Raw genomic sequence first — 13374 nt, forward strand, 5'->3', positions numbered from 1 at the left:
TATATATATATATATATATATATATATATATATATATATATATATATATATATATATATATATACATATATATTATAACTTGGCGATATTAACGTTTCATTTATTCCTGTTTAAACCAGTCCCGTGACCGTTTTCTCTTTCTCTATTGTTGTATAGTTCTAGATTTGCTCTAGTTACTTTATTCTTTCAACCACTTTTTAATGACGAAAAGTGCTTTTTGATAGATTTAATTCGTTGAAGAACTCAACCCGAAATTTTGTATTTAAAAATTAAAATAGAAACTAAAAATTTGGACTAATATATTGATCATTGAAAAATTTTTAAAAAAGTAAATTGACGGTTTGAAATTATGACATTAAATTTATCAATTGATTTAAGACCGAGATGAAGCAATCATAGTTTCCATCGTATCTTGACATGTGTAAATGTTTGCTGCAGCTTCATAGTTGAAATCGTTGTTCACTGTTGCTTCGAAGTATCTGTAACACAAAAACGTTCTTAATTGATATCATTACGAATATATTCCATAATCATAGTTATTTAAAAATAAATAAATGTTACTAATATTTTTCTCTTTTCATATCCTACAATTTTTATTGGAAACACTTTTTCGTATATTAATTTCTGAGATATCGAGTTATCACATTTTACGTTAGCTCTGTATTATAGAATTTTATTCGTAAACACATATAAAATTAAGTTTAGAAAACTATTTTATTTAGCATTTTTATTCATGGTATCTTAAAATAATGTTGCCATCGCTCGTAAAGGTATAATAGATTACCATAATCATGAGGGTATACCATATACAGAGTACCCCATTTTAATTTTTGAATTAAAATAACTCGAAAACTAAGCCCGACAGACAAAAATGTTTCAGACAAAAGTTGTTTGACTCGAAGGGGCAATGACACAAGAGGGTGTCATTGGTTTAACCCTAAATAATTGTTTGAAGGTCACGTGAATATCACTTATAATTTCTTAAGTGAAATCATAATTTCTTATGATTTCTTCTCCCTACTTTTCATTACATATTTTTGTAGCTTATCTCGAGAACTTTCTAAAACACACTCTAATAAAGTATTCTTCTGTTAAATATTTATCAAGTTATGAGGCTTGAAAGTTATAATACCACGGGCATTAGAATTATTCAAGATGTTTAGATTTATACCTCTTTTGTGTGTGTGTATATAATGTGTGTACAATGTACCACACACACGCACGCACGCACGCACGCACACAAAAAATATAAAAGAGGTGTAAATCCGACCGAACAACTTCCACATGGTACACCTTGAATAATATTAATGACGGCGGTAATGCAAACTTTGAAGTCTTAGTTTGAGTAACTTGAACTAAAAGTATTTAATGAAAAAATACATTATTATATTGTTTTGGAAAGCTCTCGAAATAAGCTACAAGAATATGTAATAACAAATGCGGATTTCCATTTAACAAATTGAAGGTGACCTTCGCATGACCTTCGAATGACTATCCAGGGTCAAACCAATGATACTATCTTATGTCCCCCTTCAAACTATACAACTTTTATCTGAAACAGTTTTCTCTAAAGTGCATTGTTTAAAAGAAAATTTAGTGCGTCAATTAAAACAAAACATCTGTATATACACGGTGGGCCATTTTATAGCCACCCAAATTTCTCCATAGGTAAGCCAGATATAGAAAAATAGTTAAGACAAAACTTGTTCAGGACAATGGGGGTTATCTTTCTTAATAAATGAATTTGACTTTGAGATCAAATTCCAAGGTCATTTGGAGGTCATAGTGATTTTTTTTTAAATGGGACTGCCTACTTTTGACACCGGATTCGAAGAGAGCGGGAAATTTTGTCAGAAATGATATTTTTAAATTTTTTATTTTGACTTTCAGAAGGTCAAATCAAGGTTTTAAAAGCGCTCAGAAGCTGTTTGTTTAAATGCGATTATCTTACTTTTAACATTATCCAGAAACAACGGCGTGGACGTAGTAAGTTCTGTTTCCTTGATTTGAGTTCCCTTGCCTCTCACTATTTAACAATTACATAATTAACCACGAAACAAATGTTCGAAGTTGCCTCCATCGGTTTCAAGGCACAAATTTAATCGCCTCTGAAAATGTTGTACTGTTCTTAGCAAGGGGACTCACGGTAAACAAGCACCCCAAACGTGAGAGGCAAGTGGACTCACGATAATCAAGCACCCCGAAGGAAACAGAACTTACTACGTCCACGTCGTTGTTTCTGGGTAATGCTAAAAGTAAGATAATCGCTTTTAAACAAACAGCTTCTGAGCGCTTTTAAAACCTTGATTTGACCTTCTGAAGGTCAAAATAAAAAATTTAAAAATATTATTTCTGACGTAAAATTTCCCGCTCTCTTCAAATCCGGTGTCAAAAGTAGGCGGTCCAATTTAATAAAATCACTATGACCTCCAAATGACTTTGAAATTTAACCTCAAGGTCAAATTCATTTATTGAGAAAGATGACCCCCATTGTCCTGAACAAGTTTTGTCTTAACGACTTTTCTATATCTGGCTTACCTATGGAAAAATTTTGGTGGGTCCCGTAAAATGGCCTACCGTGTATATACAGGGTGTCCTAGATTCTCTTTCTCACATTAAGTGGGAATGTAGGACGGATTGGAGTGAATATAAAAGTCCTATACCATTTTATAAATGACCACATAGATTTTTAGATATTAATTAAAGAAAATTTGTGCATTATAGTATACAACCATATATGTAATAATTTTCTTTAATATCTAAAAATCTACATTCTACAACCCATTCTATATTCTTACTTAATGTAAGAAAGAAAGTCTGGGACACCCTGTATATATATATATATATATATATATATATATATATATATATATATACACACACATATAAAGGGTGTTTCATTTTAAGTGTAATGGTCGATTATCTCGCGAATCGATGATTTTATTGAAAAACTTTTCCAACGAAAGTTGCATGGCTTGAAGGGGGACACATGATGAAAATATGGACGTGACCTTGTCAAAATCAGGTCAAGGTCATTAATGTCTTTTTAAACAGAAACCCCTATTTTTTATTCTTGTAGCTTATCGTGAGAGCTTTCCAAAACACTATAATAAAGTTACGTTTCATTGCGTACTTTCCGAGTTATGCAGCTTGAAAGTAACTGTAACGCCGGCATTATTCATGTACGCATGTATTCATGTGCGCCTGTAAGCAGGATTCTTACGCGCGCGCGTAAATCTATTAGCACTGCTTGACATACGCTCCGCAATCTATTAGCACTGCTTGACATACGCTCACGCGCATGTAATTGAGTCCAATCCTTCCCAATTCAACGATTCAACTTTCCTTTTTTTTTCGTATAGCTTTTTCTTTTTATTTTTTTATCTAAATGGGCTTTTTCAAAGTCTTTTTCAAAATGGCCGCTTACAGTTCAAATGAAGTGTGTATATGTGTGTGTGTGTGTGTGTGTGTGTGTGCGTGTGCGTGCGTGTGTATGCGCGCGTGTGCGCATGTGTGCGCGTGTGCGTGTGTGTGTGTGTACATACAGAGTGTCCCGCATAAGATGTCCAAGAAGAAAAATATAAGTAAAACAGATAAAAGTGAAAAAATATTATAGAGGCCATTTTTCAAACAACTACGTAAAATTTTGAGTTATTAAATAAAATAGATGGGCAAATCAGAGCGCGCGACGCGGTAGGCGGGACATATAGCTCGCCGCGGCCGGAGAATAAAATAGACGATTGCTCGCGGGTCTATCATGCACTGTCAGACGTAGTTCCCATATCTGAGCTTGACATAGGCTATCTGTATATACAGAGTGTCCCAGAACAATCTACGAAGCTTACGTGAGAACGTAAAGCAAGTTGAAGTGAACATAAAAGTCCTATACAGTTTTGCGATATTCGTAATAATAACTGAGAAATTAATTGCAAAATATTAAAGAAAAACGCTTGCTGAATAGTCGGAAAAAGAGCGTTCAAGCCGCAGCGCAGATCCAATAATATAGCGCACGGATGTCGGCGTGCGGCATTGAGAGAACAAGGCGTCACTGCCTTCTTATATCGCTGCGTTCCTACATCTCGCCTCGGCGCGGTGTGACAGTAGGCGCGGCAAGATGTAGGAGCGTAACGATATAAGCATAGACAGTGGTGCGTTGTTCTTCCAATCACCGCGCGATAAAATCCGTGTGTTGTATGCTGCTAGGCAAATTCTGTGGCCAATTTCGGATTTAGTGCTAATAACTATTTCGGAAAACACTGATACATCTCAATAGACAAAACCTCATAGGACTGTGTGGTTATCAATTGTGGTATTATTCCTACTTTCGTCAATGCATGAAAGATTTTATAGATCCCTGTGACCCGAGTTCTCATTTTGATAATTTTATTCGGAATATTACATGCGCCATTTTGAATTTGGTATTTTGAACATCGGATTCGTAATCAGCTTTAAAACCCTCTAGATAACAGATTTCACAAAATTATATTTATTGGTAAAAAGTGCAACAAAGGGTTAAATTGAATATAGTTTAGTTACATTTTAATCACATAATGTTATAAGCTAAAGAAAATCATAAAATTTACTTTAGCATAAACTTTAGCTAAACTTTTAAAATTTACTTAGCATACTTTTAAAATTTACTTTAACATAAACTTCAGCTAAACTTTTAGCTTTTATAGCTTAAAATTGTTTGCACGTCAAATAAATTAATATTAATATTTAATTATGAGCAATATCTTTTATATAACGTATAATATAACATATACCTGATATGTATTCACAAGCACTTTCATATCCGGCGTTTTTCCTTATGAAATATATTTTTATTATATTAATTGGAATTATAAGATAAAAAAGTTTATATTATATAATGTATCATTGTTAATTTTAATTTATATATTTTGATTTTTATTTATCTTTACTTATATATTTACTATTTTATTATGAATATTCAAAATTTGTTAAAATATTTATAACACATTTTTATTTATTTAATGGTTTCAAATTTCACATTTACATTGAAACCATATGTTTTTAACCTCGGCTATGTTCTGTTTTAGATTTTACAAAAACTCATTTTGCAACTTAATTGTTTATGTATATAACAATTTTGTTATATACATGTGTGAAAAAACGAGACACCACAAAAGTGCCGCATAGGCACGCTTTGTCTAAAGCAAGCTTCGCCGCGCTACCGCAACGTGGCACAGAAACGCCTTAGCCTTTCCGCAAGAAAAATTAAGCAGATGGACGATAAAAAGGGAGTTCTGTAAGTAGTCGACAACATTTGACGGATTTCTCTGCGAGAGAGATTGCTTTTGAGGATATTCAGCGAAAGAAACCTCTGTCTTCATGCGCGGGAGAACGCTTTCTGCGGGAGAAATCTTTGCTCCTTTGCGGAGGAACGACTTTGGTCCTCCCTACATGGGAGTCTAGTGTTGGCGCGCAAGGCCAGCCAAAGTATCCGGCCGAGGTAATGACGTGAAAACCATCCTCGACCCCGAAGAACAAGCCTCAAGGCGAGGCTTCCAGACCACGAAGGAGGAACCTCTAGACCCGACTTCAAGAATCCGAGAGCGATTCTGATTTCTCTAGATCCTCGTCGACAGGCTGCCCCCCTTGACGAACGCACCCATTATTAGCTATGCTAACAACTTGGAACATCTGTGCTAGATATCTGCTCTCCCCGCGACACAGACTACAAACCGAGGACAAAGTTATGCAAACCGCCATGGGTAGTTTTATCGTTTCAGGGTTACCAAGGAAAAAAAGTCAAAGCATATGTACAAAACGAGATATATTCACAAGAAGTTATTTTAATTATTCTTATTATAAATAAAATAAAGTAAAGTTAATCGCTGCTCGTTTATTTGCGCATTATCCTTCCTCGCGAGCATTCATTCGTCTAAGATTGAACAACTGCACCTTGTCACAATACAAATAATTTTTTCAACTTTTTTATTGAGAAATTATTCCTTTTACGATACTACAAGTTTCCATATGTTACCTAGATAATATCTCTCCTGGGTTACTTATGGGTTATAATGAGTTAAGGATAAAGCGCGCACTGAATAGTAGGAGGATAAGTGAATATCGATGCAAGCCTTAGTACGCGGCGATAAGCATATACAGCGACGCCATTGTCTTTCCTTTCATCATCGTACATCGGCATACGCGCACTAGATATACTAAATCGCGATACAGCTCAAACGACTTAAGCACTTCTCCCCCTAGCATTCACGATAATATCTCCATTATTATTGTACATATCGCAATACGGTATGGGACTTTTATATTCACCCCAATTCGTACTACATACCCATGAAGGAACGGGTCTGGAACACTCTATATGTATATGTCAGTGATGTGATTTCGAACCCGCGCACGCTGGCGTTTTTCCTCCTTCATTTACGTGCAAAAAGACACTCCGTCTATTCGTATACCGTCGCCGAGCGAAAGAGAGAGAATGTCATTCCAACTCAGCTAAGCGATTGGGCTTGCTAATGCTTTCTCGCCATGGAGTTGAGTCGCGGGCCGCGATATTCATAGTCCAATATTAAATTTAATATTAAATGTAAGATAATGACTTCTTTTATATCAATAATTAAATTTTAAAAAATTAATACGTACTACTATACATACTAATTAATAATTTTATTCTGAAAACTTTTCTAGTGACGCGTGTAAACAGCGGTACATTATACGAATCGTCTCCTTGATTCGTATTATATCAGTTTAATATATTGTCTTTTACACGTATCCTCAAAATTAAGATATATTATAATATTCTTAGAAGATTATTATAGCTTTGAGTTGATTGAGTTTATATCTCTATCAGAACCCTAAGGGTCTTAAGGTGGCGCCCAAAAAATAGAGGCGATCTTCTTTTACGACGGAGGAAGCAATGCGCCACCGCCGACTCGAATCTTAGTGAATGGAATCCACGTTCCCATGGGGAACCCAAAGGAATTATCTGGGTCTCTAGTTGAATGGACTATGAAGGTTCAGCGTTCATTTTGAGCACCTGGCTCTCAATGCCCTTGCCAGCCTAATGCGTAACCTTATTGGGCCAAGCTGGAAGGTTCACTGCTTCTACATAAATCGTGGTGCCATCGGCCGCCCTGTACAGCACTCCACTATAGATGTAGGCGCTAGGGACCTCCGACCGCAACAAGCGTCTTTTGAGACGCGCCATGCGGTCGGTGGTCTTCCGGGTGCTACCGCACAGTAGTCTAGAAAGTGGCAACGGTCCTGGCCAGCCTGCCAGGAGCTCCTCGCACAGCAGTACGCCGAAGTATATCAGTGTATGTGGGAGCAGGGTGGACACCGACATTATAGCTAGAACCATAATGAGCCTGGGCCTTCGAAGCCAAAACTCGGTGCAATCTCCCGGCTTTTCAGGCCAGGCAGAGGACGGTTGTGGCCATCCAATTCTGTCTCGCCTAGTGGACGAACCAGAGGAGGGCGTGGACTCACATTCCGGCTGGTGCAAATACGAGCACGGTTGCTTCAGTGCGTACCTGTACCGTACAAGTCGGGAGTATGCCGCCACTGTGGCGCAGACCAGGCAGAGCATACTGCTCGACTTAACAGGACCAACGCCGTAGCTTGTCGAGAAACTCAGGGGAACAGGCCTCTTCGAAATCATCCCTAAGAGATTAAGGAACGAGGAGACGTGGGATACCAAAGACGTACGACGCAAAAGGAGGTTGTCGAGCAAGTCCGACAAGGCCAAGTTCCAAGGCGTGAGGGCCAAGATTGCTGTGAACTCGCTCCGCCAGAAGCAGGCGACGAGCCTGAGTCGGCGCGGGGGACGAGACGCCCCCGCCCACCCAGGGCCGGTATGAGATGAAACGGAGGAGTAGCCGCAGCCGCAACCGCAGGAGGGGATTATATCCCTCCTTTCACGGCTAGTTTAGGCTGCACCCTTGGGCCTTCAGCAAAGGCGAAGGAGAGGTAGTTACCAAGTTGGAGCTTGATATCACTTTTCACCCCTCCTGGAAGCTAAGGAGAGACGAGGGGAGAGGCGGATGCTTCCTTCCCCTAGAAGACAGAAAAAAACTAATCTGGATGGGTCCTCACCGCCCAAAGTACCAGGTCTTTCACAAATCATACCGAAGGATCTGACATACTGGCGGAGAGCCGACTAGACTCCTAGGATTAGGTCGCCGAAAAAGTAACGTATCAAACAGTTTTCCCGGCGCCCCGTTATAGCCCGAATAGGCACTCTGCAGGGGTTTTAGTGGGTAGGAGTCTCATATATTCTCCACTTCTCCCCAAAGGAGTGAGTGGATCCATGATGGGTTCCCCTGCGTTATAAAAAAAAAAAGGTTGATTGAATTTGTATTGATATACATAATTGTAATACTTACGTCAATCTAAATTCAATCAATTAAAAATTAAAAATTAATTAAAAATCGTATAAGAAGACATGATATTTTTGCTTATACATGAAAATCTTATTTTGATTAAAAACTATTATTTTTTTATGTACTATTTCATTTTTGTTGTACTGGTTAGATGATATTTTAACAAACATATAAGATCAGATTATATAAATAACGTTTTATGATTAATTGATATACAATAAATTTAAAGTAAAAAAGTAATTATATTTAAAATAAAAACTTATTTATTTATTTGTTTATTTTCTTTTCTTTAAATCCACATCACTCAACAAAAATATAATATAGAATATTTTGATATTATAACAATTTTACTAAATTTAAAACAATTCTAAATGAAAAATTATCATAGAGAAATTAGAGAAACAAAATATATTTAGAGTTCAAGTTTAGGAAATAGGAAACCCTCTTTTTGTTAGAAACGTGAACAGAATTAAATTATAAACATATTAGAAAGAAAAAGAGAGAAAGAGGAAGAGAGAGGAGAGAGAGAAGGAGAGGGGGGGAGAGAGAAATTCTTAATCTCTCATTCATATTACAACATCATTATAAGAGATCAGTATACATGCATAAACTAAATAATAAGTAAGTACAAAATTACATATTTCTTGGGAATTGCTTCATTAAATGAAAACGTTCAAGTCTACATTATTGCTCGAGGGAAAGTAGTGATACCTTCCATCAGGAGATGAAGTAAAAAATTATCTAATAAGTCACTTATGAACTATAATTATTTTATAATTTTATATTAGGACCTTAAATAAGTTCTCGCTGATTTTTCGTGAAAATTAATGCTTTATTTAAAAAAGGTCGTAAAAAACATGTCACTGAAAGTACACATGTATTGTCTATCGCTAGCCACTACTTTTTCCCATCTTTGTTGCAGCATTTGAATTCTACGTCGGAAAAACGACACGTCTTTTGAGGCTATCCACGAGTCGACCCATTTTTTGGCATGTTCATAAGAATGGAAGTGCTACTCAGCCAGGCCATGTGCCATCGATCGGAACAAGTAATAATCGGAAGGGGCAATGTCTGGTGAATACGGCGGGTGGGGTAGAACTTCCCATTTAAGCGTTTCCAAGTAGGTTTTCACCGGTTGTGCAACATGTGGCCGAACGTTGTCATGTTGCGAAATCACTTTGTCGTGTCTCTGCTCATATAGCGACCGTTTTTCCTTCCATGCTCGGCTCAAACGCATCAATTGTAGTCGATAGCAACCTCCCGTGATGATTTCGTTCGGTTTGAGCAGCTCATAATAAACTACACCCAGATGATCCCAAAAATGCAGAGCAGAAGCTTCGAACCATGAATATTCAGCTTTACCGACGATATTGATGCATGGCCGGGCTTACGCCACGATCTTCTACGCTTAAGTTATCGTAGTGCATCCACTTTTCATCGCCAGTCACGAAACGATGTAAAAAAACCTCTCCTTTTCTGCCGTTGAAGCAGCTGTTCGCACGTGAAAAGACGCCGTTCGACGTCTCTCGATTTCAACTCGTACGGCACCCAATGTCCTTGCTTTTGAATCATTCCTAATACAAGGTGTAGTAAAAAGAAATCCATTACTTTTGCATGAAATTGAAGGCTTTATTTAGCATAGTTAGAATGATCCGATTTAGGTCAAATATACACCGTTTTGTTCGATAACTTGTGGCCATTTTGAATGTAATTCCATTATGCCTCTCTCATAGAGAGGCCTTGTCCCTATTGGCAAAAAACTGGGAGTCGATTTTCACAAGCTTCTTGAGGCGAATTTTTCACCAGCAAAATCATTCGCCATAGACAGGAACAGGTGGTAATCACTTGGTGCCAGGTCCGGACTATAAGGTGGATGCATAATAACCTCCCAACCAAGCTCCCGGAGCTTCTGGCGAGTCACTATCGATGTGTGTGGCCTGGAGTTGTCCTCATGGAACACAATTCCTCTCCTATTGGCCAAAGCTGGCCGCTTCTGGGCGATTGATTCCTTCAGACGGTCCAATTGTTGACAGTACAGGTCCGAATTAAGAGTTTGGCCGTAGGGGAGCAGCTCATAATGGATGATTCCCTGCCAATCCCACCAAACACACAGCAAAGTCTTCCTGACCGTCAATCCTGGCTTGGCCACCGTTTGCGCCGGCTCACCGCGTTTCGACCACGACCGTTTTCGCTTGACGTTGTCGTAAGTGACCCACTTTTCATCACCAGTCACCATCCGCTGCAGAAATGGGTCGATTCAGCTGCGATTCGCAGATGGAAATTCGGTCCATGAGGTTTTTTTGCGTTAACTCGTGTGGCACCCATACATCGAGCTTCTTTTTGTATCTAGCCTTATTCAAGTGGTTCCAAATGGTTTTTTGTGCAATGTTTAGCTCCTGGGCAATCGAAACAATGCTTACGTGACAATCGGACTCGACGATTTCCATTATTTTATCGACATTTTCGACAATTGGCCTTCCAGAGCGTGGTGCATCTTTGACATCAAAATTACCGGAACGGAATCGACGAAACCAAAATTGCGCGTGATTGGCTGTTACAGTATCAGGACCATAAACACTATTCACATTTTCAATCGCCTGGCTTGCGTTTTCGCCTTTATCGAAGAAAAACTATAAAATATGGCGTATTTTCTCTTTGCTGGTGTCCATCTTTGACGCGTGCTCAAACAATACTGAGTCAAACAATCACAAAACTATCTCAGAAGTTTTTTTAGTACGAAATCTTATCTTTCTAACGCCATCTAGCGTAAACCGATCGCACTTATACAATGCGAGATACACATTACTAAAGCCATCTATTGGAAAAATAATGGATTTCTTTTTACTACACCTTATATTTTCAAACGTTTCGAAACTGTTGTGTGATCAACTCCTAATGATTCTGCAAGTTCAGCTAGCGTCTGACATGAGTCTTTATGAAGTAATGCCTCCAATTCTTCGTCTTCAAACTTTTTCGGCGCGCCAGAGCGTTCTTTATCTTCAACATCAAAATCATTATTTTTGAAGCGTCTAAACCAATCTCTGCATGTTGTTTTCGACAGAGCATGTTCGCCGTAAATCTCAACAAGAATTCCGTGTGCTTTAGCTGCAGATTTTTTTTAATAAAGTAGTGCAGTAAAATTCCCGGCAAATACTCTTTTTTGGCAGAAACTCGACATGTTTAACATTATGGAAAAAAAAGTTATTTACATTTTGGCAAAATACACTGGATTTCAAGCTTGCTTATAGTACTTCCTTATAGATGCGTTACCATTTTGAACAACACACACGCAGTTCTAATAATGCCATTTGTTGGAAAACAGCGAGAACATATTCAAGATCCTGATACATTTTCAAAGGAATGGAGGAATGCTAGAAAAGGAGGAAATGAGTATTTTATTAAGCAATTTCGTGCAAGAGTTGAGCAAAACATAAGTAAGGAATAAAATACGATAAAAAAATATTCTAACATTATTTATGCATAACATGAATTACAATAATGAAATATATTATTATGCTTTTGTATGAAAAGCGTAAATCAACAAATATATAGACAATGCAATACAAACTACGGTTTTTATAGTTGCAACCAAGGTTGGGTGGTAACCTTTAAAAAAGTTAAAGAAGTTAAAAAGTTAATTTAGATTTAATATAGTTAATTTTTACGCACTAACTTTAACATTTTTACTTTTTCCAGTTAAATTAATTTATTTCATCAATATTAAAGTTGTGTAAAAATCATCGGTCACTTTAACAGATAGGTATATAAGAGCAGTAGTCATAATCCAATCTTATATTTATTATCGTTTCAAATTTATTTTTAGATACTGAACGTATCGTTTTATTGGCTACGAAGCATCTGCAAATGAACTTGAAATAATTTTTAATAAAATATCTAACTATGTCTGTATGGTCCGATTCACGCTTACAGCACTATAAGCGTTATTTTCATTACATGCCAAAGAAAGATAGAATGAAACTTCCAGCACTGTAATGGATTGTCTACACTGGCAGTAGAAGTAGTAATAAGCAAATGGACCAATCATAATCGATTATTCTTAAATCGTGAGAATGGAATGAGTCAAATTGCTTATTGTTTATTTCTTACTACTACTCCTATTGCCATTGTAGAAGACTCATAAAACTCAATCTACAATAGGTATAGTAAGCTTTAAGCCGTAAGAAAGTGATCAATCATAATTGATTATTCTTCTATAAGTCAACTGTAATTAACCAATTACTTGCGGCTTCAAGCTTACTACACCTATTGTAGATCGGAACATAAAGCTAGTAGTACATAGAAAAACTTAAGCAGTAAAACGTAATTAGTAAGGAAATTGACCAATCACAACTATTTTTTTTACGGTCAAAAAATAATTAATTGTGATTGGTCAATTTGCTTAATGTACTTTCATTATTTCACATAAATTTAAGCTAAATTTGAAGACATTATGAAATAAAAAAAATATATATATTAGGTGGTAAACTTAGTTCCTGCGGTTTTTTTGTTTAAAAAACTCATTTATTTCGACAAAAGCAAAAAATACATTAATCGAAGTATTTTCCCTCGCTAGCTATACATTTTTCCCATCTTTCGGGCAACGCGTAGATTCCGCGACGATAGAACGATTGGTCTTTTGATGCAATCCATTCGTCGATCCATTTTCGCACATCCTCGTAATTTCTGAAGTGTGTATCCACCAAGCCGTGCTGCATCGACCGGAACAAGTAATAGTCCGAAGGAGCTAAGTCTGGTGAATACGCTGGGTGCGGGAGAACTTCCCACTCGAGCTGCATCAGTGTTTCTTTGACGGCTTTGGCAACGTGTGGTCGAGCGTTGTCGTGCAAAAGCATGACTTTACGTCGATTGCTGGCTACTGCTGGCCTTTTTTCCAACAATGCTTCATTCAGACGGTTTAATTGTGATTGATATCGATCCCCCGTGACACTTTTGTTCGGTCTGAGTAGCTCATAATAAACAACGCCGTGCATATCCCACCAAATGC

At 37.3% G+C, this 13374-nt stretch overlaps 1 protein-coding gene across 9 annotated transcripts in view; it reads right to left on the bottom strand.

Moving 5' to 3' along the window:
- Positions 1-13374, bottom strand: part of LOC116846693 (ecdysone receptor) — a 538347-nt gene that overhangs the window by 340490 nt on the left and 184483 nt on the right. For 8 of the 9 annotated variants that reach the window (XM_032820872.1, XM_032820875.1, XM_032820873.1 and 5 more), the window contains exon 3: positions 381-479. The gene's annotated coding sequence lies outside the window, so the exon portion shown is untranslated. Of the gene's footprint in view, positions 1-93; positions 480-13374 lie in introns of all 9 variants that reach the window. The other variant, XM_032820866.1, reaches the window with a different exon arrangement.

The sequence above is a fragment of the Odontomachus brunneus genome, unplaced genomic scaffold (genome assembly GCF_010583005.1).
Source record: "Odontomachus brunneus isolate Ranch 3 - 2012 unplaced genomic scaffold, Obru_v1 Obru_scaffold_067, whole genome shotgun sequence".
Classification (NCBI taxonomy): Eukaryota; Metazoa; Arthropoda; class Insecta; order Hymenoptera; family Formicidae; genus Odontomachus; species Odontomachus brunneus.